Source organism: Pinus tabuliformis, chromosome 4_2, assembly GCF_031772625.1.
Source record: "Pinus tabuliformis cultivar Carrire ecotype Pingquan chromosome 4_2, CPIR1, whole genome shotgun sequence".
In the NCBI taxonomy this organism is placed as follows: domain Eukaryota; kingdom Viridiplantae; phylum Streptophyta; class Pinopsida; order Pinales; family Pinaceae; genus Pinus; species Pinus tabuliformis.
Window position 1 is genome coordinate 1094894812 of NC_142304.1, and position 24762 is coordinate 1094919573.

A 24762-nucleotide genomic window follows, 5' to 3' on the forward strand; every position below is an offset into this window, starting at 1 on the left:
TCTTTATTCATAGATACTTTTGAGGATTTCCCATTGTAGATCACAGGTTGGATTCCATAGGATCTATCACCCCCTTTTTTATACGAGCTTTTAGATAATATTTTAAAATTTTCATTTTCATCTCAAACCCTACGATTCTTGTCACATTGATCATTTTCCAACTAAGATACATGGATCTATATGTAATTCATGGATGTACCATTGGTTTGATGACACCTTACCTTAGCCATCTAGGACACTAGGTGTAGGAATAGGTTCCTTTATCTACCACATTTAGCTTGATATGTATGATCGATTCATATATGATATCTCTAATGTGTATTATTTTTATTTTGTTCACTTAAGCACTCTATTATAACTCTTGATGATTTGGCCATAAGTTTTAAGCTGAGTTGTTCCATGGTGTTCCATAATTTTACTCAGAGAAGTGTGTCATCTTGATGGTTTGGGTATATTCTTGGTGATTTGAGTAGGTGCTACACATTGATCTTATTGTACCCCTTATTTCCTTTAGTCAAATTTTATCCCATGTCTCTCTTAACAACAAATGTGGAGGCCTTCTAAACTATGGCTAGCTTCTAATAGGGTATTTTTCAGCTCTAAGTGAAGTTCCTAAAAAATAATGCGCTACCTATAGCTATATGAATTTATTGATAACATTATTCACATATTTGAGAATATTTGTGATCTCCTTAAGGATTAGTGGATATTTTCCTTATGTGTAAACCTCATGTCCATCTTCCCTCCTTATATAAACATAGTTTCTTATATTAAAAAAGAGTTATATAGTTTTTATGGTATCAAAAAAGCGTCATACAATTTTTATTGATGTCCTAATTAGAACAACATTATGGCTTTGTGAGCTTTCAACATTATTATTAGATATAACCTCTATGTCAAGTGAAATCCTTTTAGTTAAATGAAAAAAAAAACTTAAACTCAATAGTGGAAACATAAGCTACCAGTGACCATAGCAATCACCTTATAATATTTTACTACCTATTAACTGATCTATTAGAATCTAATTTAATTTCCCGCTACTTTAAAATCTAAAACTGATCTATTAGAATCCAATTTAATTTCCCGCCACTATTCTTTCTTCCCAGGTTGGGTGAGAGTTCAGTGCACTCTCTCTCTGCTCATAATCTCTAGGATTTCACCATAGATACACCTCTATAATATTCAATCCTTCTCTGCCCTATGGGTTCGATGAGATTTTAATGCGAATTTACTAGATCACATCTGGGTTTGCTCTTTTTCTAGCTTAATTGAGATATTTTGCCCCTGATTGGGGGGGTTTTGCTGCAATGTGGAGCATAAAACATACCGTCTGCATGTGGAGATAAAATGACAACCTTCAAGGATCCGAGAAGAGAGTGTGTATGGATACATTCGAAAGGTATTTTTCTGATATCATTTCTATGATTTTTATTGTTAAAACTTCAAAGGGGTTAAACTTGTATACCAAATTATTGAGAAGAAGGTCAAGTTAGGATTGACAAGAGTTTATAAATTCAATCATATTCATTTCATGATTAGCAAGACTAGGCACTCCTGTGGAATTGTGATCTTAAATTTTTGAATGAGCGTTTTGGGAAATTTAATGGTGATGTGGATTGATCAAGTGTTTGGAGTTGAAGATGCAAATTTAATGAGTGTATTTGGTGTTATTAGTTTGGGGCAATTTACGTGTTAATATTTCTTTCTAATGCAAACTAGGTCACCTGACACTAGGACCGGATTTGAGTGTTTGACATTGACATGAAAGCCCCCAAACAGGACATGAGGGATACATGTGTATATAAAATTAGAAATGATTAAAATTATAGAAACAAATGCAGACAGAAAGATGTAATTTTTTTTAACATTTAGAAAATAGAACTATATCAAATACACAAGAATACACCATGGATCATATATATAGAACCATGAAGTCGGGAGTCAGAACTGTAGTTTTCAACATCATTGAAATGAATTTTACATAAATAAGATGATACTATTGATGGGAATGCCAATGGAAAATACAAAATAGGGTGGATTCGTAGAGGAATCTCATGAGTGATGAGTCACATGCTATATCTCGTTCTTTTGCATCTTATAATCAAAATCATCAAGATCACCACCATTGTTGCTCTGCTCTCCTTCAATGTCATTTATATCCATTCCAAGATTGGCATCTTCTTGTTGATTTTCCACGACACTTAAGAATCTGGTCTATGTCTAAAATCATGATCATAAACACACTCAAATGCCTCAACACTTCTACTTTGCACAGCAGAATAACAACCATCAGTGAATCAACTAGTGCACATGACAATTTTTAACTTTTTAAACCCACTACTTGTTATCTTACAAACTATAATACAAAAATCTTAGCGCTCTCGTACTAGGGATCATGGCCCTTATGTACAAACCTGATACAAGGACACAACTAGGGATTGGTGTCAACAACTATGACCATCAATCTGCCATGAACAAGATACACTTGACCTACTTGTTGATGTGGCGCACCACAACCCTTTTAGTCCATGTACCTTGAACACATCTGGTGGGTTCTCTTGCATCCCAATCCACTGATGACTACAACTGTATCTTCAACTATCCAACCTGCCACTATCAATGATCACAACTCCTTTTGTGTCATTGAGCTTTGGCTCACTGATCTGCCCACTAGTAGCCCTCTTGCTTCATTAAGAAGTCTGCTCATAGAGTCTTCTGAAACTGCCCTCTTATCAACCATATGGCTCCTTTCATTAGCTGAACTAGGGATCCCATCAAATTGCCTCCTAACAGTCCATTGGTTCCTTTCATGAACACTTCACTTGAGGTCTTCAAGCTACCCACTAGCTACTCTTTCGTCCCTCAAAGGTACCAACACGTAGGGCTTGAAAACCTACCCTCTTATCACTGCAATGACATTTGCATTTGCTGATATAGGGCACAAAATTAATCAACTTTCTTGACTGCTATCAGTCCTTAGGGCTTCCAAAACTGCCCACTTACAGTCCTCTTTTGACTAATCTAGGGCATCCATGACACTGTTGTTCATTACCCATGAACATACCTCCAAAATTCTCCACTAATCTGCCTTCTCTAGCCTTCCTTCCTCCATGCCAACAACTTCCCTCACTTCTATCCACTCACTTATACTTTTGTGCACAAGGTAGAGTACTCACAACCATCTTTAGTTTTTGTTGACACCTAGAAACCCCTGTACAAATACACTCAGGTCTACGGCCTTCATTACAGGGATAACCCAACTGTGTCATCACCATCTTAGGGTCATGACCCTCCCATCCATTGGCAGATCTTGAGCGAGAAATTTAGACTCCCAGATAGATCAAAATAGTGGTAGTGTATGATTAGGAGGAAGCCCTAGTAAGGGCTCAAACTGTTGTCCTAAATACTTTAGGAACAACCCTTACCAATTTCACCAAACCTATACTCCTTCTTGAAAGCGTTCTACTAGGCCTCTAAACAACTTTGGAGTTGAGCACATTATACTATGAAGATTTCGACCCTCTTCCATTTCTTTTGTTACAACTACAGAGAAGCCCTAAATTTTGCCTCCAACCATACCTCTTCAACCAGGCGTAATCCTCCTTTTCTGCCACCAAACCTCTGCATTGGTCCTCCAATGTACGTCACCTTGTTCCAACTTGGTGACACGCCTTTTAGCCTTCCAAAACAGTCGCCCTTTGGGACTCGACCTACCTCTCAAGAACCAAATCTTCTGTGCCCTATGACACTATGGTATTCTGCCCAAACTTGGCCAACCCTCCTCCTTGTACTCGAACTAGAACTTGAGACACAAAGACAAATCACTCACCTTCTTTGTGCTCCTCATCCAACTCGTTTACTTGAGGAATTCAACCTCCTAAGCATTGTTTTCACTTGAGAAGAGATTCCATGTTTGTTGATCAAATGATTCTCACAACTTCCCTTCTTATAGTATTCTCATGAGGGTAGATGTTGCCCCCAAAAGTGTCTTTTCAAGCCTAGGCCGACTTGAAGTTTCTAGAAAAACCCGTACTAACTCAAAGAAAATTAATTTCTTCATTTGATTAAGACCTTTCATCATAGCCTTAGGTCACCCTTGCTCCTTTAAGGGTTATCCACTTGCAACAATGAATAAATAATAATTTTTCCTCTTGATTTTGCGCCGAGTCCCACACCTTAGGTGCAAAACCCCATTGCTTGGGTTCTTTGTCCACAAAACCCTTTTGTGGTCAAACCTCTCACAAACCCAACACCTAGGGTTGTGGAGTCCCTCCCAAGCCACACAAATCAACACTCCCTCTTAGCAAGGGAGGTACTTCCATTGCACGGAAGTAACCATCATTGTCACCGACGAAACTAGCCCATCTGGAATCCATCACTGCAACATACCCTGTAAAATGGGCCACACTATCTCGTTAGTGTCTCTGCCTCATCTCATATGAACTTGAAGATCTCAAACTTCCATAGGGTTTCTCCCTCTGAAGCTAGGCTCTCTCTGAGTCTCCATGATCTCCACTAGTTGACACTGCTTCCACTACACACACTCTGATCCATTGGCCATTCAAGGTAGCTCTCATACCATGTTGATTTTACACGGCACTGAAGAATTTGGTCTATGTCTAAAATCATGATCACCATGTTGCTTGGGAGCGGGGAGCGGGAGCGAAAACGGGAGCGGGAGCGACCATTTTCAGAAGCTCCAGTTTGGTAGCGAATCTGGGAGCGATTTTTTAAAAATATATATATATATATATATATATATATATATATATATATATATATATATATATATATATATATTTTATATTTTTTAATTTTTGATACATATATGTCAACAAAAACATGTAGAATAATGAATTAGACATAAAAAAACATAAAAAAACATAGATTGATCATTGAACCATATCACATCAATCATCTAGAAATTATAATCGTCATCAACCATGTCCACAAGTTAGTAAAATACATAGTACAACTACAACATATTGAGTCTCATGAATCATGATTCATCAAATTCAATCTTAAAGTTTCAACTTCAAGCTTTCAAAATTGAAAATTCAATAACATTTATCATCATTGATCACCAAAGTTGTACTTGTAAGCTAAGTTTAACCATTACAAGAAGTAATATCTAAGATATTTCTAAATCCTAACTTCTAACTGTTAACATGATATGAAATATTATAAATTTATAAAATGAAACATGAATAATGAAATGAAATGAAACAATTTAGTCTTTCAGAAGCATCATATTCATAATTCACATCATTACCAATGAGTTATAATTGCCAAGGCCCAACTTCAAACTTCAAATTTTCATTGTCACAGTGATATATTGTTTACAAAAAATATCATTATGATATGAAAGAGTCAAGAGTCAAGAGTCAAGGACTCAAAACTCAATAGTTATGAAAACTAAAGTCTAATAGAAACTAAAAAAGACAAGTAAACTGTAAATCAAAATCTACATGTGGCCCTTGCCACGAGAGTCTCCAGGAGTATAAGCAGGTCGTGGTGGTCTTCTAGGAGTCTCCCGCACAGACCGACGACCAGAACTAGAACCTCCACGTGAGGGTGTAGATGGAGGTGGCGACAAAAAAGGAACAAGACTCGGACCTCGAGCACTGCTACTCAATGGTGGAGGTGGAGGTGGAGGTGGCATGGCTGCTGCAGCTGCTTCATCTTCATCCCTTACAAGTTCCTCTTCCAGTTCTTCAATATGTACAATGCCATCCTCCAAATTGTCATCCTCTGGGTGATTGTCCCAAATTTTATATGTGGGATCCTCATAAGCCCGATCATAGTAATGACTCAACAACCTCAAGTTGTAGTGCACATAAACCAAGCTTTTTGCTCGGTTTTCATTGAGTCTGTTTCTTTTCACATTATGTATGTAGTTGTAGGTGCTCCAACACCTCTCTGCAGAAGAAGTATTTATAACCTGTGAAAGAACTTTTTTTGCCAATTTTGGCAAAATTCCATGCCCGCCATATGTTTCCCACCATGTGAGAGTATCAAATCTATCTCTGTCATCCATTGCATGGAAGTTACCATACAAACCAATGCCACTGAAGTATCTGCCTATTTCAAAGCGCACAACGGCACATTCCTCCCTGTCAGGTACCAACTTTTCTAATGCTTCCAAATATCCTTTAGTTACCTCTGGATATAAATGGGGTTTGGTCCTAACCCCACCCCCTGCTGCAGGTTGGCCCAACCAAGATGTAGAGTAGTATTTTGGCGTAAGGATATACGCCAAGCAATGTAGTGGAAGATTAAGCCTATTCCACCGTTCACACACACAATCATGAATCAGTTTGTACAAGTTGGGATCTCTATTATGAACAATGTCTTTTATTTCCCCCAACATGGTACCCATTTGCTCATACACCTCGCCAATCACTGGTTTGTCTGTATCTGCAAACCGAATCATGTGATAAATTGGCTTGGTGAAATCCAATACCTGCCTCACACTTGTCCAAAACTGCCCATCAAGAGCGGCCTCCTCCACCATTTCAAAACCTGCCATGTCAGCTACATTTGTAGCCCTTTCCTTTAATACCTGCCAATGTGGACTTGATACCATGCTAGCTAATGCCTCTCTTACCTTCAAAAGGCGCCTGAAGGTGAGGTAATAGCTACCAAATCTGGTCTTCGCAATCTTCAACAACTCCAATCTCGAGTGACTGCGGAAAAGGCCATGGGTATTGCTATGATTTGTAATAAATTTTATCATTTGTTTGCCTTTCTTGTACAAATCACCAATCCATTGGTATTGTTCATTTTTGTTCTTGACAATATCATGCAACAGAAGGTTCAATGTGTGAACCAAACATCCAGACCAAAATATGTTGGGGTATTTATCCTCAATAATTGCTCTCGCTGACTTACAATTAGGAGCATTATCAGTGATGACTTGGATGACATTGTATGGGCCAATATGCTCAATTGTTTCAAGTAATGCTTCTGCAATGTTGATGGCGGTCTTGAACTTGTCTGAGTAATCATGTGCAGCTAGAAAGATGGGACCACTAACAGACACAGCAAGAACACTTATCAATGGCTTGCCTTTTACATTTGTCCATCCATCAGATACAATGGACACCCCATGGTCAGTCCAAGAACTTGTCATTCTATTCAAAGAATGTGATATTTTTGCTTTTTCATGATCAAGGCCAACGGTTCTTGCCTTGTCATACCCAGGGCTCTTGTATCCTTTAGGGGCATCATTTATGGCAGAAACCATTTCGTGCCAATAAGGTGAGCGAAGAACATTGAATGGTATCCCACATGCATAGAGAAACCTGTAAACCTTTGAATCCACATCATTCCTACACCCCTCATCAAGGAAATCTGATATGGTTCTACGCCTTAAAGATGATGACCCTGTGCCTCCATATCCACTTCCTTGGGAGGATGCTGAAGGAGTTCTTTGTGATTGTGAGCTTGGTTCAAAGAAACCCCTTGATTTTTTTGATCTATATTGGGCTTCCTCCTCTTCCCTTATGTATTTGGCTCTATCTGCTGCTGACACCACTGTACAAGTTTTGATTCCTATTTGTTTGTCTCCATCCCATGGCCTTTTCCCGCAGAGGTGTCTTCTAGCACGGGTGTATGAACCTGTGTAATCAGTGTTGCAATGGGGGCAATGAAATTTAGTGGTTCCACCCCCTCTCCCTGTTTCAGCCTTGTTAACATATTTCCACAATGGAGTTTGGTCTTGTTTAGTTTTTTGAGGGTCATGTTCACCCTCCTCCAACTCCTCCTCACCGGGGTTTTCACCAATTTGACTTTCTCCAGCTTCTTCATCCCCCTCTTCAGTTTGGCCCCTCTGTTTCCTACTCTCCAGCACCATAATAACCATAAAAGGGACCAGGAAGAGGAAAATGCCAAGAAATATAGCCAGGTCCATGGTGTTTGATGTTTGTAGGGTTTTGATTCTTGAATCTGCAAATTAATTTAATTTATTGGGATTAATTAATTTAATTTAAATTCATGATTTTTAAACTCAATAAACTAAATTAAATTAACTAAATTACTACCTAACTAACTAAACTAACTAAATTACTAAGTTACTTACCTCTGCAGGATTGCTCCTTGCTCCTCAGAACTTGCTCCTCGCTCCTTTGCTCTTGCTCTTGCTCCAAACTCTTGCTCAATGAAGTAACAATGAAATTTTTTTAGGCCCATTGGCCTTTTAAAACCAATTTATTTATTTATTTTTTTTTTTTTTCGATTTTTTTGGCGTCCACGAAATTTTTTTCTGCCAGATCGCTCCCAGCGACCGTCGAAACGCTCCCGGAGCAATTTTTCAACTCCCGGCGGCCGTCGAAACGCTCCCGGAGCGATTTTTCAACTCCCGGACGTTAAAAATCGCTTCGGGAGCCACCGCTCCCTGAAACGCTCCCGAACAGGGCAGGGATCGCAAATTTTTTTTAGGGAGCGCACTCCCGCCCGGAGCGTGATTCAGGAGCGGGTTCGAGGGGGGGGGGACGCTCCCCCGCAACTATGCATGATCATAAATACATTGAAATGTCTCAACACTTCTACTTTTCATAATGGAATAACAACCATCGGTGAATCAATTAGTGCACATGACAATTTTAAACTTTTTAAATTCACTACTTGTTTTATTACAGACTATAATACAACAGTCTTAGGGCTTCCGTACTAGGGATCATGGCCCATACATACATCCCTGATACAAGGACACACTAGGGCTTGGTGTCAACTACTATGACCACCAATCTACCCTTAACAAGATACACTTGACCTACTTGTTAATGTAGTGCCCCACAACCCTTTTAGTCCACATACCTTGAACACATATGGCGGGTCCTCTTGCCTCCCAATCTCCTGATCACTGCAACTGCATCTTCAGCTGTCAAACCTGCCACTATGAATTATCATATCTTCTTTTGTGTCACTAAACTTTGGCTCACTAATTTTCCCACTAGCAGCCCTCTTGCTCCATTAAGAAGTCTACTCATTGGCTCTTCTGGAACTAGGGATCCCATCAATCTGCCTCCTAAAAGTCCATTGGTTCCTTTCATGAACACTTACTTGAGCTCTTCCAGCTGCCCACTCACTGCTCTTTCATCCTTCATAGATTCCAACACTTAGCACTTGACAACCTACCCTCTTATCACTGCAATGCCATTTGCATTTGCTGGTCTAGGGCACAACATTAATCAACTCTTTTGATTGCTATTTTGGCTTCTCCAAATATCAATCCTTAGGGCTTCCAAAACTACCCACTTACAGTCCTTTCTTGTCTAATCTAGGGAATCCATGACTCTATTGTTCATTACCCATGAACAAACCCCCAAAATTCTGCACTAATCTGCATTCTCTAGCCTTCCTTCCTCCATGCCAACAATTGCCCTCACTTTTGTCCACTCACTCATACTTCTGTGCACAAGGTTGAGTACTCACAACCCTCTTTAGGTTCTGTTGACAACTAGAAACCCCTGTACAATAATAATTTAAGGGCACAACAATAACAACATGGGGGATGCATGGGCACAACAATAACATTAAGGAGCTACACTAACAATAACAATAAGGGGGATATGCTAGTATTATAGGGACATAACATGGAAATAACAATAACGCTTGAGTATTTATGGATGCTTCTGTATAAAATTCTCATCCTCCCATGTGGAATCTTCAACGGGTAAGTTCTTCCACTTAATGGTTAGGTATATCACGATCCAGACAATTTTCCTTGTTACTACTCAAACAAGCCATGTCAAGAGAAATAAATGGGAAACAATTGGGGTATGCCCACAATCCATATGGTTCCATATGTTTACACTAACAATAATAATAAGGGGGATACACTAGTATTATAGGGACATAACATGCCCTTCTCCTTCAAAAAAGTATTATCCTCAATGCTTGAGTAGTTTTGGATGCTTCTATATAAAATTCTCATCTTCCCATGTGGAATATTCGATGGGTAAGTTCTTCCAATTAATGGTTAGGTATATCACGATTGCTCAAACAAGCCATGTCAGGAGAAATAAATGGGAAACAATTGGGGTATGCCCACAATCCACATGGATCCATATGTTTATCGAGCAAGTTCACTTTAACATATTGATGTCACTTTTAGAGATGGTGTACCAATTACCCTTTATGGAATAGAGATTAAAAATTTAACCACCCACGGGTTTTTTATTATTTTATCTCAATGGGAAAGGAGAAAAATGTCACGCATGAAAAATAGTTTGTAGGTCTCTCCGCCGTGAAGGCAACATGTGTGAATGAAAAATAGAAGGAGAAAACACAAGTGCAGGTGATATATGGTTGCTTCTAACGGTGCAAAGGCCAAGAGTAGAGGTGATATATGCATTGTTTTCACCTACAACATCTCCTCCATCCACTCTAATCGACTTTCCTTTGTACCTTCTCATAAAATTACTAGTTTTAATAATTTAAAAGATTAGAAAACACTTAGTGATTTGAAACGCGTCAACTCAAAAATATGTAATGTGATTTACCAAAAGAGTTATCTTGAAAAATCGCTATGAATCACATAAGTTTGCATTCTCAACAAAAAATAAGTATTATCACAAAAATTTTGAAATTAAATCTCATTGGGAAGAATTTTTTTTATATTCCATTAGGAGGGAAAGACATCTCTTTATCTTTTCTTTTTAATGAACTATCTCACTTTTTGAAACCTTCACATCTTTGCTCTAATTCATAATTCATGGAGGTCGACATTTTTCCCTCCTATTACCCACTTTCAAACCCTTTGTTTATGTAGGTATAGTCATGCTCTACCCCACTTTTATAAGGTAAACTCCAAGTCGTGCATTTCTTTTTATCAAAATTGAGCGACTGAAAATCGTCTCTCTATATTCACCATACTCAACCAGTCTAGCGTTCGATGGTAGAGGAGCCTAGTAGCACAGGTGTGCCTTCTTTGTGTCCTAAATAGCAAAGATGAGAAAATATGATGCATATATTGGGGTTATGAACACCCACAGCGGTGGGTAAGAAGAAGGAATCTTATCCCTCTCCTGCAAGTCCTTGGATTCCTACAGTCGTAGGTTCAATTGGCCCGACTAGGTTGCTGAGGTCAGTGCACTGTGATGAGAAGGGAACATTTAGAATGAACCCGAGGCCTCAATACTCTTTAGCTAGTCAAAGGGCCCATCAATGTCATTTTTGTTTGTGGCCAAGGGCGCATTTATTAGGAGGTCAAGTTCATTTGGATTGGAGGTAGAAACTGTTCAAAATTACTAGAATTATCTCGAGGACAAATTCAATTACTGGAAAGCCAAGCCTGTCAAGTATTGTGACCATATTTCTGAAGAGGCTGAATCTATCTAGAGGTGGATTTATTATCAGAGGGGTCGAATTATTCAGTCAGGGCAAGATCATCGTTTTCTAAGGCCATCTCCTTAAGCAAAGAGTAGCAAAAGTTGTTGAAGGTTCCAGTGTTTTGGAAGACCAAGATCAACTTCTTCTAAAGGCCAAGTTGTTTCATTGTCACCAGATCTATAAGCTAGGTTCAACAATGCACTGTAAATCTTTAGATCAAGCTAATATGAATCATTGTTTTGTCCCTTTTATATCTATGTTTCATGTGTTCATTACTTTGTCTTCCCAACATTTGACGAAATGTTTGTCTTTGAAATGTTTGAAGAAATGCATTAAAGAGAGATTTAAATTTTGTGAATTAAAACCAACATATTTTAGCTTGGGAACATTACATGACAGTATCTCCCTTTATCTTTTGGAATTGCTTCATGCACTCATCATCCCATTTAAGATATTATTCCTTCAACAAATTTGATATGGGTTTGGTAATCTCTACAAAATTTAGTATGTACCTCTTGATGAAATTTATTTTATCGAATGAAGATTGCCCTTATTTCTTGCTTCTAGGTAATGGTATTTGTTGAATTTCTTATATGATGGTTGGATCGATTTTGATGCCTTCCTTTGACACTATGTTCCTAGGGATATTTTTTTCATAAACTCTGACAACTGACTTCTTTGGATTCAAGGATATCCCATACTTTCGACTTCTAAAGAAAACTTATTAAAGGAAATCTATTTAAGAAGATGGACATGGGCACTCTTTTTGGACATAGATTACCTTAGGGATCCCTCCCTTGTATTGGAGAAGAGGTAACCTAATGTGAGGGAAGGTACCGTGAGGGAAGGTACCGCTGAGGTGACAATGGTAGTCTTTATAAGTTTCCCTCAGGGTTTCACATTTATAGTTAGGTCTTTTTATCATAAGTGAGAAATTGGGTGGTAACAGTTTGGCACTATTGCCAAGGATGCCCATTTCCTCATGTATTGAATTTTTACATTCATATATTGATGATCCTACAGTTAAAAGTTATAAAATTCCATCCGGTGACTCCACATAAGGAGGTTGTGTTGAAGAGATATTCTACAATAACATGCTCATAGGGCATTTTTCACTAGATTGCAAAAACTGGAAAGCTATTATAGAAGAAAGGTATACAAACTAGCACGCCAGTCACAAAAGTCATATAGCTCAAGTATTTAGTTTGTTGATGATATAAGTTCCTTATTTTTAATAGATATGGCCACACCATGGTTAGATGACATCTACAAACCACTAGAATTCTCTCAAATTAATGAAGTTCCACATGAAATTCTAGAAAATGTCATTGATAACATTCCTACATTCTAATAAAATAATGTTCTTTTTGCCTTAGATCATTTGCCAAAATTAGGAGTGTGATATTTAAAATGGGAGGAGTGAGACACTTAGATGTCACCACAAAGTTGTTTACATTTTCTCCTGTGGATGGTGTTGTGGAATGGTGGAAAGGAATTCTTGATAATTAATTCAATGCATGGCCCCCTTCAAAATGCTTTCCTTGAGAAATGGGGAGAACGAAAAGATAATAGATACTTATTGGTTGCTCTTAGTAGTTCTAAAGGAAATCAGACTTAAACTATAGAAGAGCTTAATAAGTGGTTTGACCAGATTGTGTAAAAATCACCATGCAAATATTAAAAGTCTAGAGGCAACCATACTTATATATTACCTTGATTCAATTGATGGAGAGCTTGGTTTCCAAATCAAAGATAATGATCCCTAGGACCTTAAGGAAATCCGAATTTGTTGAGTTTAGGAATAGCTGCATTATCCTCCTTTGCTAGATGACGATGACCAATGAATTAAATTACCCAGTCCATGATATCCAGGCATCCATATTCATAAGTATTTCTTTCATAAGATATTGGCTTGATGCATCAAGGAGCTCAATAACATAATCAGGATGTCAAGATCAGGGTCCTCACAGTTCCACCTGCTTATCGTGATTGTCAATACATAGGATTTGATATGTTTTCTCTCTAATAAGAGCTATTAGATTCAATTAATGGAGAGCTTGGTTTCCAGATCAAAGAAAATGATCACCATAACCTTAAGGCAATCCAAATTTATTGAGTTTAGGAATAACTACATTATCCTCCTTTTCTAGATGACGATGACCAATGAATTAAATTACCCAGACCATGATATCCAGGCATCCATATTCATAAGTCTGTCTTTCATAAGATCTTGGCTTAATGCATCAAGGAGCTCAATAACATAATCAGGATGTCAAGATCAGGGTCCTCACAGTTCCATCTTCTTATCATGCTTGTCAAGACATAGGATTTGATATGTTTTCATGCTGATAAGGGCTATTATAAGGAATATCTCCAAAAATGCCATTCCCTTTTTCTCCTAGCTGCCAAACTTCCAAGGATACTCAAGGGTACCAATATAAAGGTGCTACATAAACATCCATTGCTCTAGCTGCTAGATAAATATGTAAATGTTTGCTTCCATACACCATCATTGCTCCTTCGATTATTGCTACAATTCACTACGTCAAATACCACCATAATTGCTTTAAATGACTATTGTCGTTGCTCCTCAATTCCTCCTGCACTTCTCTGTTTAAAAACATTTTGCTGATCACTTAACTCATCAAGTTCTTGTAGACATTAAAGTCAAAGATACTCTCTTATTGATTATTGTCATGAACACTCGAAGTGGAGCCTCTAGTGTCTCTAAACTTAAAGGCTCTGGTCTAGAATCATATATTAATCAAAAGCATCTGAAACAACTTGCCTACTATACTCTGTTCTGTATGCATTAATGATAATTACACCTCAAGTGTAATGATCCTTTTTGTACTTGAAGCATCTTGCTATCAACAGTACATCACAAGGATTATGCTGGTTGATGCTTTTAGGATCCCTTCAGGTTGATGGCCTTTATCTACAAACCACTCATTAAATACCATGCCAGCAAACTCTAGAAGATCTCTGTGCTAGCGAAACAGTGTGATCTTCAGAACTTCCTTACCACAGGTATTCTTCAGTTAGGCCCACAGGTGGACTGTCATGAAAAATTTAGGATTACTGTCATACAAACGGTTACTATCACAATGGTGATGTGTCAAATTGATAGTCTTAAGCAATTGCTGTAGGGAAATGATGAATTTGTTCTTCCCTTACTACCATGAAAGGATGCTTGACCTGTTGTAGTAACACTACAAATATTGATGAAGTCCTGTCAACTATAATATTGCAACTATCCTTTAAGTCTCTTTACTGTAAAGTCCGTATCAGGGATACATATACATTCATTGAGATGAGCCTTCAATTTTTCCTTCTACCAAAAGTGCACTATGGCTTTCTTTAGGAATTGTTTATTCAAGTTTCAAGAGAATGACTCCAACATGTCTCTTACTTTTATGTAGGCAGATAATCACGTTCCACGCTACTTCTCAATCAAAAATTCTGCAATGAAGGCCAAGCTTGGAGAATGCCTTTCAGTGGCCTGAACCTTCAAGCTCTTTTCCGAATCGGTGCCCTAAACTCTTTGCTACCCAGACAATACAAAAGAATTGTCACAGATCCTTCACAACTGCACAAGAATGATGTCATATATAGTCTTGCATTGAACCTACAGAAGATGAGACTTAGCTTAAGAGACCTGTAATGATCCTTCAAGACCTGTAGAATAGTCTCAGATCCAAACCCACAGAGATTAGACACAAACTTCGTTATTCACCTTGCAGAATAGTTGCCCATAAACAAGAGAATTATGCTGGGTATTAGGTCTTTAGGTCTGCAAAATAGAAAAGCCCTTCCATGATTCAAATCAATCCCAGAGATTTAATTAGAATACCCTTTATTACATATTCACATCCTACATGTTTAGTGAAACAGTCAAGTCTGTATTTGCTAGTCTTTCTTTACTAGGCATTTATTTCAGTCAGCATGGCTAACATGCACACCATGTACTCGATTACATCCTGAAATTAAATGGCATTAAATGTGCACAAATAAAACAAATTGAAAGACCTTGAACTTCTAACAACCACAATTTTGTAATATGGTGTACCTTCAAGGTCCACAACCACTCATTTCATTAGGATTGGCAAGTCCCATACAATGGGAAAGCAAGCAGAAGTTGAAACTTTTATTTAATTAATCCATATAGGGCAACTGATGGAGGGTCACTAACAATGAGAGCCAAGGTATATATGCTCTCTTGTATATCTTAGCAAGGGGTCATAAATTTATAACTCATTGTGAAGATTAATTACTGTAACCAACACTATTACTAACATAACTACCACTACTTTTATCAGAGTTTTTAGTTGGGACTGTGAAGATGTTTTAATCAAACTTGTTTCGAGTTAACATTTCACTCATCATCAAAGAAGTGAACTATTCAAGCAAAATGTGTCAGATTAAATCTTTTTACACAGTTCATACCAAAACTCAATAGTGTTAACCTGAGAAAGCCTCCACTTGACTTCTACTTGATTATTACCAAGGTACATCAACTATAACATGGAAGACCAAAACCATTTCTAGAGCATCTCTCATAATCTTTTGCATTATTCTAGCACTTAACATCTGCTTGTTGAATGATTTGTTTGTGTGGATGCATGTTAGGATCTTTTGCAAGATGTTATTTTTATCACTATTGAAGTTCTTCAAAAATTAAATGCTTTTAGAATTGATATTCCTTTGGTACTTCCAATTCTAGAATGGTGACATTTGACACTTATACATCTTCTTTAAAATATCTTGGGCATGGAGCTTCAAATAGCTTATTGTCAAATCTCTACTTGACCTCAAGGAATAAATTTTAGTACCATATAACTTTTTTTTGCATGATAAGAAGCATCCTAACAAACTTTGCTTTCTCTAGAACTTATAAATTGTCTAGACACAAGCACCTTTTCAGGTTTGGCAATGAAGCAGGTGTGATGCCCCATAGTTTCAATTTAAAATTGTTAGAATGATACCGATAGACAATCAAAAGATACATTTATATCATAATGAATAACCAATTTTGTACCAATACCCTATCCATTCCCATCGTGAAAGGCAGGTTCCACTTCCAAACTGAAGAATAGCATTCCATCCTCAGTCCCCACTAGCACTAAAATCAGCTTTTATAACATACAGGTCCATTGTATTCAATGATCAGATACATTCTCACACTAAAAAACTTGAAGAAAAGTGACAATTTGAAATCAAAACTTTAGTAAGTTAGATGCTTTATTACAGTTTATGAGAAATAATTCTTTGTAGTTGTTGAGATTGCAACAAGATGATGGAGCTTAGTGAAAAGAGTCGCCTTCACTAAGTGGGCCCGCAGGCAAATTATGGCGCAAGTTCTATTTTTGATCACAGTGTGGATGATCACAGTGTGAGTGATCACAGTGTGAGTGATCACAATCTGGGTGACCAAAGTGTGGGTGACCACAGTGTGGGTGATCAAAGTCTATTTTTAGGCTGGCTGTCAAAAATAGAAAAGTCAAATATTATTGTCTCATAATAATATTTGGACTATAAACTTGATCTTATTCTCTTGGAGCACTTCAGTTGGAGCTACAGATGTGGCCCATGCAGCTGTCAGAAGGAAGTATGCTTTTCTTATGAACCAGTTGAGTTGTTGCATGCATGACTTCAGTTATAACTCAATCAGTTGAGTTTGGTGGAGATGATGGAGTTGTGTTCAGTTTGACTTGGTTAAACTAGTTGTAGTTAGTCTAACTGCAAATAGACTAACGATGAGTTGTTAAACTAATTATTAACTCATAATACAACTATAGAATACATCAGTTAACTCAGTTGCATGTCAGTGCATGTTCAGTTCAACAGGGACAAGTGTTAGAAAATTAGATTGCTATCAGTTGTGACTATAGTTGTGCATCAGATCTTGCACAATGAAGGGATTGAATATGCCAATGAGTTTGCTCATGTATTTGCCCAGTTTGTAGCTTCTGCTCACATCTTACACATTGTGAGTGATTCTTTGGAGGTGAAATACGAGTTTGGTAGACCATTCTCATTCATTCTTGAGTAGGTATTGAGCAGTGGAGGCAGGCAAGCAGTGGAATAGATTTGGAGATCAGATCTTAGCTGTATTGTGTGTAACAGGTGGAGCTGGTACTGGATTGCTTGTGATAAGCATTGTACTTTGTAATGTTACATGGTCTCAATCATTAATATACAGATAGTGTGGGATTTTTAGCGAGATGCTTTCCCCGGGTTACATACTGTGTTAATGTGTGAATGCTCTTGATGTTTTATTGTTATTGATGCTGCTATATTGATGATCAACGTAGAGGAGCTTATGTATTGTGTATGTATTCCGTAATAGTACATGATCAGGATAATCTCTGTTGAATATGTGTTAAATTATTCAAAATTTCTACATGGTATCAAAGCGAGCTAGATAATTGTAGAAAAAGTTTCTACATGGTATCGGAGCTGTTGATCATCAGATCTACTATTCAGGAAGTGTTTATATTCTATTTCTTTAGGCAGAGTCTGTAATCGGGCCAGGTAGCCTTTGAATTTATCCTTCCTTTGGAAGGTGAGATATCCGGTGAATGCCCATACAGTCAATCTCTGTACGATAAATATTGTGTTCTCACGAATTTTATATCGGAAGCGGTTGAGTTTGAGCTGGTGGAAATCGAATTTGCAGCAGTGTTGTTGAAAATGTCTTTCAACGGATTGCAAGTGTTATTCCAAAGCAAGAGCGACCTGGCGCTCAAGGATAAACTCAGAAACAATAAAGGTGAGAATGGATCTTCATCAAAGGTATCTGATGAAGAGAATTGTGCTTTGGCTACCAAAGCAAAGAAAGGGAAGAGCAAGAAAGCTTCTCAGTCTGGTGCGAAAGGCAAGAAGCAAGATATGTCCAAAGTGAAGTGTTTTCACTGTCACCAACATGGACACTATGCCACTAATTGTCCGCAGAAGAAGAAGAACAAGCAGGCTGCTGGATCTTCAGCAGGAGAGGATCTAGCCTCACAGTTTGAGCTTGATTTTTCATTGATCGCATGCTTGGTTTCAAGTGTGATGGGATCAGTGTGGTTCTTGGACAGTGGTGCATATTTTCACATGACGGGAGATAGAGATTTGTTCTCTGATCTGGAGGACAAAGATCTTGGAGTGCACATCGAGATGGGCGATGATGGTAGATATAGTGCGACTGGTATCGGTACCATTTCCTTTGAGAGGGAGTCTGGTAAACCCTTCGTATTGAAGGAAGTCATGCATGTTCCAGGATTGACGAAGAATCTCATCTCAGTGGCGGTGTTAGAAGACAAGGGGTATGATGTTGTTTTCAGTGAGGAAAAGGCGTTCCTGCATAGCAAGACAACTGGTGAGACCCGGAAGATAGGGGTTCGAGTGAGGAACCTTTATCAGTTGCATGTAGATGGATGCGTAGCAATGGCAGGCAAGGGAGAAGGATTGGTGAGCCGGGATGATGGCGAGTTGTGGCACAGGAGATTGGGTCACCTTCACCATGGAGCCTTGAAGATACTGCAACAGATCACTACAGGGCTTCCTAAAGGCACACTTGCGAAGTCAGATCAGTGCAAGGGGTGTACTTTGGGGAAGTTTGTGAAAGCCACCTTTCACGAGAAGGATAGTCGCGCCATGACGATCCTTGAGAGAATTCACACAGACGTGTGTGGACCTTTCTCAGTTGCTTCGACAACAAAACACAGGTATTATGTGATTTTTTTTTTATGATTTCTCTCGTAAGTGCTGGATCTTCTTCATGCAGAAGAAGAGCGAGACATATTCAAAGTTCTGTGAATTCAAAGCACTGGTCGAGAAGGAGTCAGGGAAGAAGGTGAAGGCTCTTAGGAGCGATAATGGTGGTGAATACATCTCGGACGAGTTCAAGGATTTCTGCAAGGCACAAGGGATTCGTAGAGAGCTCATAGCTCCCCATAACCCACAGTAGAACGGGGTAGCTGAGCGGAAGAACAGAACGATTGTGGGTGCTGCACGGGAAATGTTGCATGATCAGGGCCTACCCCTTCACTTCTGGGCGGAAGCATTCAATACAATAGTTTATGTGCAGAACCGTTGTCCTCATAGGATACTTGGCATGAGTACACCTGAGGAGACTTATTCTAGTAAGAAGCCTGATCTTTCTCATTTGAGGATTTTTGGTGCTAACGTTTACATGCATGTGACGAAGGATGCCAGGAAGAAGTTGGAGCCAACCGCAGAGGTTGGGATATTTGTGGGGTACACTGATATGCCCAACAACTATCGTGTGTATTTGCCAGACAGTGGTAAAACTGTTGTGCGACGGGATATAAAATTTTAGGAGGAGAAAGCCATGAAGTGTTTGCTTGAGAGGGAGCTACACTTGCATGCAGATGAGGAGCTATTAGTTCCCAAGGATGAGCTTCAGGACGTGGATCAGCCACAGGACGAAGTTCATGGAGTGGAAGAGACCACTCATGCAGCGCCAACCATCAGAGGGCGAAAGCGCTTGACAGAAGCTGAGCGACTAGCTCAAGATGCAGAGAAAGTTGTAGGACCACCTACAGCCCAACGCAGGCAGAGACAGTCACCTGATCAGTACACTGGATACATGGCTCTGATGAGCAAGTGTGTTGTGACTGAGCCATCCTCTTTCGAGGAAGCTATGGAGGATCCCGCATGGGTAGACGCCATGGTGGAAGAGTATGATTCTATTGTTAGAAACAGTGCATGGGAGATTGTTCCTAGACCGGAAGGAAAATCAGTGGTGGGTTCGAGATGGATCTACAAGGTCAAGCAGGCAGCTGACGGGAGTGTGGAGAAGTACAAGGCAAGATTTGTTGCCCGAGGCTTTTCTCAGATAGAGGGGATCGATTATGAGGAGACCTTTGCACCTGTCGCAAGGTATTCTTCCATACAGACGATTCTTGCTCTCTCAGCGCAAATGGGATGGCACATTCATCAGATGGATGTGAAGATTGCGTTCCTCAATGGAGTCATTGAGGAGGAGGTGTACATTGAGCAGCCCGAAGTCTTTGAGGTCTTCAGCAGCGAGTCGCATGTGTGCAGGCTCAAGAGAGCGCTGTATGGGTTGAAGCAAGCACCACGTGCTTGGTACAGACAGATAGACAGCTATTTCACAAGACTTGGATTCTCCAAGAGCGAGGCGGATCCTAACCTATACTAGATTGTGGTGGAGGGTAAGTTGCTTATCATTGTACTGTATGTTGATGATTTGATTCTAACGGGTGATGAGCTGTTGATACTGTCATGCAAGAAGGATCTTGCTACAGAGTTTTAGATGAAGGACTTGGGCCTCCTTCACTATTTCCTAGGATTGGAAATATGGCAGCGCAGTGGTGGATTGTTTGTTTCTCAGGGCAAGTATGCTCGGGAGATACTGGAGAAGTTCAACATGCATGGCTGCAAGCCTGTTGATACTCCTCTTCCTGGAGGTTGGAGGAAGGAGGATGCCACTTCGGGAGAAGAAGTGGATGCCACTGTTTATCGAAAGTTGGTGGGTTCGTTGATGTATTTGGTCAATGCACGACTTGATATATGCTATGCAGTTAACCAGCTTTCACAAGCTATGGTTAAGCCTACCAAGCTCTTCTGGAAGGCGGGCAAGCATGTATTGCGCTACTTGAGAGGCACATCGGGATATGGTTTGTGTTACAGACAGGAGGATGAGGTGAAGCTATGTGGCTTCACGGATGCAGATTGGGCAGGGAGCCCAACGGACAGAAAGAGCACATCAGGAGGGGTCTTCAGTATAGGATCGACAGCAGTTTCTTGGTACAGCAGGAAGCAGAGATCTGTGGCACTCAGTTCAGCGTTGGCCGAGTATATGGTAGCAAGTTTGGCTGCATGCGAGGCTATATGGATGAGGAAGATCCTGGTTGGTTTGTTCGGTTCTCATTTGGATCCTACTGTGATTTACTGTGATAACCAGAGTTGCATTAAACTCTCGGCTAATCCTGTATTTCATGATAGATCTAAGCATATTGACATCAGGTACCATCATATCAGAGATTGTGTGTAGTAGAGGATCATGTTGCTTTCATACATTCCAACGGAGGATCAGGATGCTGATATTTTGATGAAGGCTCTCACCAGGAGCAAATTCGAGTACCACCGAGGCAGGATAGGGGTTGCTGATAATCCATATCTTGTCGAGAGGGAGTGTTGAGATTGCAACAAGATGATGGAGCTTAGTGAAAAGAGTCGCCTTCACTAAGTGGGCCTGCAGGCAAATTATGGCGCAAGTTCTATTTTTTATCACAGTGTGGATGATCACAATGTGAGTGATCACAGTGTGAGTGATCACAATTTGGGTGACCAAAGTGTGGGTGACCACAGTGTGGGTGATCAAAGTCTATTTTTAGACTGGCTGTCAAAAATAGGAAAGTCAAATATTATTGTCTCATAATAATATTTGGACTATAAACTTGATCTTATTCTCTTGGAGCACTTCAGTTTGAGCTACAGATGTGGCCCATGCAGCTGTTAGAAGGAAGTACGCTTTTCTTATGAGTCAGTTGAGTTGTTGCATGCATGACTTCAGTTAGAACTCAATCAATTGAGTTTGGTGGAGTTGATTGTGGAGTTGATGGAGTTGTGTTCAGTTTGTCTTGGTTAAACTAGTTGTAGTTAGTCTAACTGCAAATAGACTAATGATGAGTTGTTAAACTAATTATTAACTCATAATACAACTATAGAATACATCAGTTAACTCAGTTGCATGTCAGTGCATGTTCAGTTCAGCAGGGACAGGTGTTAGAAAATCAGATTGCTATCAGTTGTGACTATAGTTGTGCATCAGATCTTGCACAATCAAGGGATTGAGTATGCCAATGAGTTTGCTCATGTATTTGCCCAGTTTGTAGCTTCTGCTCACATCTTACACATTGTGAGTGATTCTTTGGAGGTGAAATATGAGTTTGGTAGACCATTCTCATTCATTCTTGAGTAGGTATTGAGCAGTGGAGGCAGGCAAGCAGTGGAATAGATTTGGAGATCAGATCTTAGCTGTATTGTGTGTAACAGGTGGAGCTAGTACTGGATTGCTTGTGATAAGCATTGTACTTTGTAATGTTACATGGTCTCAATCATTAATATACAGATAGTGTGGGGTTTTTAGCGAGATGCTTTCCCCGGGTTACATACTTTGTTAATGTGTGAATGCTCTTGATGTTTTATTGTTATTGATGTTGCTATATTGATGATCAACGTAGAGGAGCTTATGTATTGTGTATGTATTCCGCAATAGCACATGATCAAGATAATCTTTGTTGAATATGTGTTAAATTATTCAAAATTTCTACAGTAGTTACCCATTTTGTTTGGGATACAAATTCTTTCAATGGTGTTTCATGTAATTTATTTGAATCTTGTTGGATTATGAACAAACAAATTTATAATTTGTACCTTGGTTTTACAGTTTTTGGGATTCCTCTATAGAGATTTACGACAAAGCTTGGTGGACCTAGATGCTCTTTTCAACATCTTACGGTAATTTTCTTTGATAAACCCTAGTATACATGTTGATTTTTAGTTTTGCAAGACTTCAGAAATGCCATTAGCTTTATGTGTGACCTAATTGGTTATATTTTTTGCATGTGCATGTTGGAGTGTACATCTAAACCAATTTAATCATTTTACTCAAAAATTTGCTCAGAATATTAAAAAACCATAGTATAGAGTAAGAGGCTGCATGCATTTGGGGTGCATTTATTTCTCTAGCATGATTTTCCATGCAGCTTGGGAACTAGGACAGATTTAGTCCAAACCTGACTGTAACTCATGACCCTTTGCTATAGTTATAAAAGCAGGGCATGAGAGTAGAGTGAGGTATTCTAGTTTTGGGACTTTCATTATGTATTTAGTTTTTTTCTTATTTAATGCGATGATAGTTGTAGCTCTGCTTACCATGGTTTGCAAATTTAACATGGTATGAGAGCACGTTCTGAAATCTTCTAGGATTCCATGTATATGGATAGTTGGGCTAATACCTAGGATAGGGAAGTTTTGTTAGAATGTTTTAAGCATGGGATGTCCAAGATCCATTTTGGACCTATCATAGTTTACTGAAGGTTGTTGCTTTGTTTTTTTTAGCTCTGTATTGTAGGAGTGACAATGTAACCACCTTTAATCTCAAATATGAAGACTGATTGGAAGGCCCCTCCAATTTTGTTGCTTGTATATTTTGGTTGCAGTTGCTTTTGAAGGAGCATGGGCCTTGGCACCCTGTCAAAGGTTGCAACATTAGATTTCTAAAATCTGATTTGCATGTCTCTAGACTTTTGCAAATTAGAAATTCTGATTCAAATTGAAAAGGAGGACAAATTTCAGATGCATGTGAAACCATTACTTCAATCTCATTATTAGGTAATATTAATTGATGATTAATTTATTTCTCTTAGAAGCTCTGTTTTTATGTCATGAACACCAGGGATGAGGTCGTTGGGAAGTTTTGAGAGTTTAAATCTTTTGTAGAAAAATCAAACAGGTGAGAATATTAAAGTGTTGAGATCAAATAATGGAGGAGTATATACCTCCAAAGAGTTTGACACTTTTTGCAGGGAAAAAGAGATCAAGAGCCAGTTGACAGTGCCTTACCAAACACATCAAAATGTGGTTGTAGAGAAGAAGAATAGGCCCATCATAGAGACTTCCAAGGCAATGATCCATGACTTAGATCTGCCCATTTGTCTTTGGGCATAAGCATGTTGTACAAAAATCTACATTTCAAATATGTGACCTCACTAGATATTGAAGGATAAGACACCAGAAACATATTTCATTGGTGAGAAACCACAAGTATCACATTTTGGTGTTTTTGGTTGTCCTGTATACATTCATATCGTTGGGGAGAAAATGACCAAGTTGGAACCCTCTAGTTTGGATGGTACTTTGGTGGGATACAATGAGACATATAAGGCTTAAAAAGTCTACATTTTGTCTAAATGGAAGATGGTTTTCAGCTGAGATGTCAATTTTGATGAGGATGCATGGTCCTTTAAGCCTTATTGTCATGCAACAAAGATTGGGGAGGAAGAGAAGCTTGCTTCCTCAAAGGTTGTTCCACAAATTGCAATGAAATCAAATTGAAATCAGTTAGATACTAGTACAGTGGAGGTACAAATATCATTTTTCCTTCTAGTTCAGTTAGGAGGTTCGAATGGTTTACCTAGACAGTGTAGGGGGCACAAGAGCAACTAGGAGGACATAAATCTTTGTTTTGAGTGTGTCAACCTCTTGAGAAGTTTCCTAATTATGGTGCATTGGTTTCTTCCTATTTCTTAATAAGCAAATGGTAAGTCATTTGTTCATAAATACTAATTGTCAAAATGTTTAAATGCTATTTGAAAATTCAGTTGAGAAACCCTCACATTGAAACTACTATATACTCTATCAAGTCAATTGGCTTGAATAATGTCATAT

The 24762-nt window shown here is 38.8% G+C and overlaps 1 long non-coding RNA gene across 2 annotated transcripts; it reads left to right on the forward strand.

Moving 5' to 3' along the window:
• Positions 1-10841: 10841 nt before the first annotated feature.
• On the forward strand, positions 10842-23702 carry LOC149173469 (uncharacterized). Of its 2 annotated transcripts, none has more exons than XR_016259689.1 (3): positions 10842-11537; positions 22760-22830; positions 23535-23702. It is a non-coding gene; the product is annotated as an uncharacterized LOC149173469 (long non-coding RNA). The 2 variants fall into 2 exon arrangements; XR_016259690.1 differs by having other exon boundaries at positions 10842-11522.
• Positions 23703-24762: the final 1060 nt, after the last annotated feature.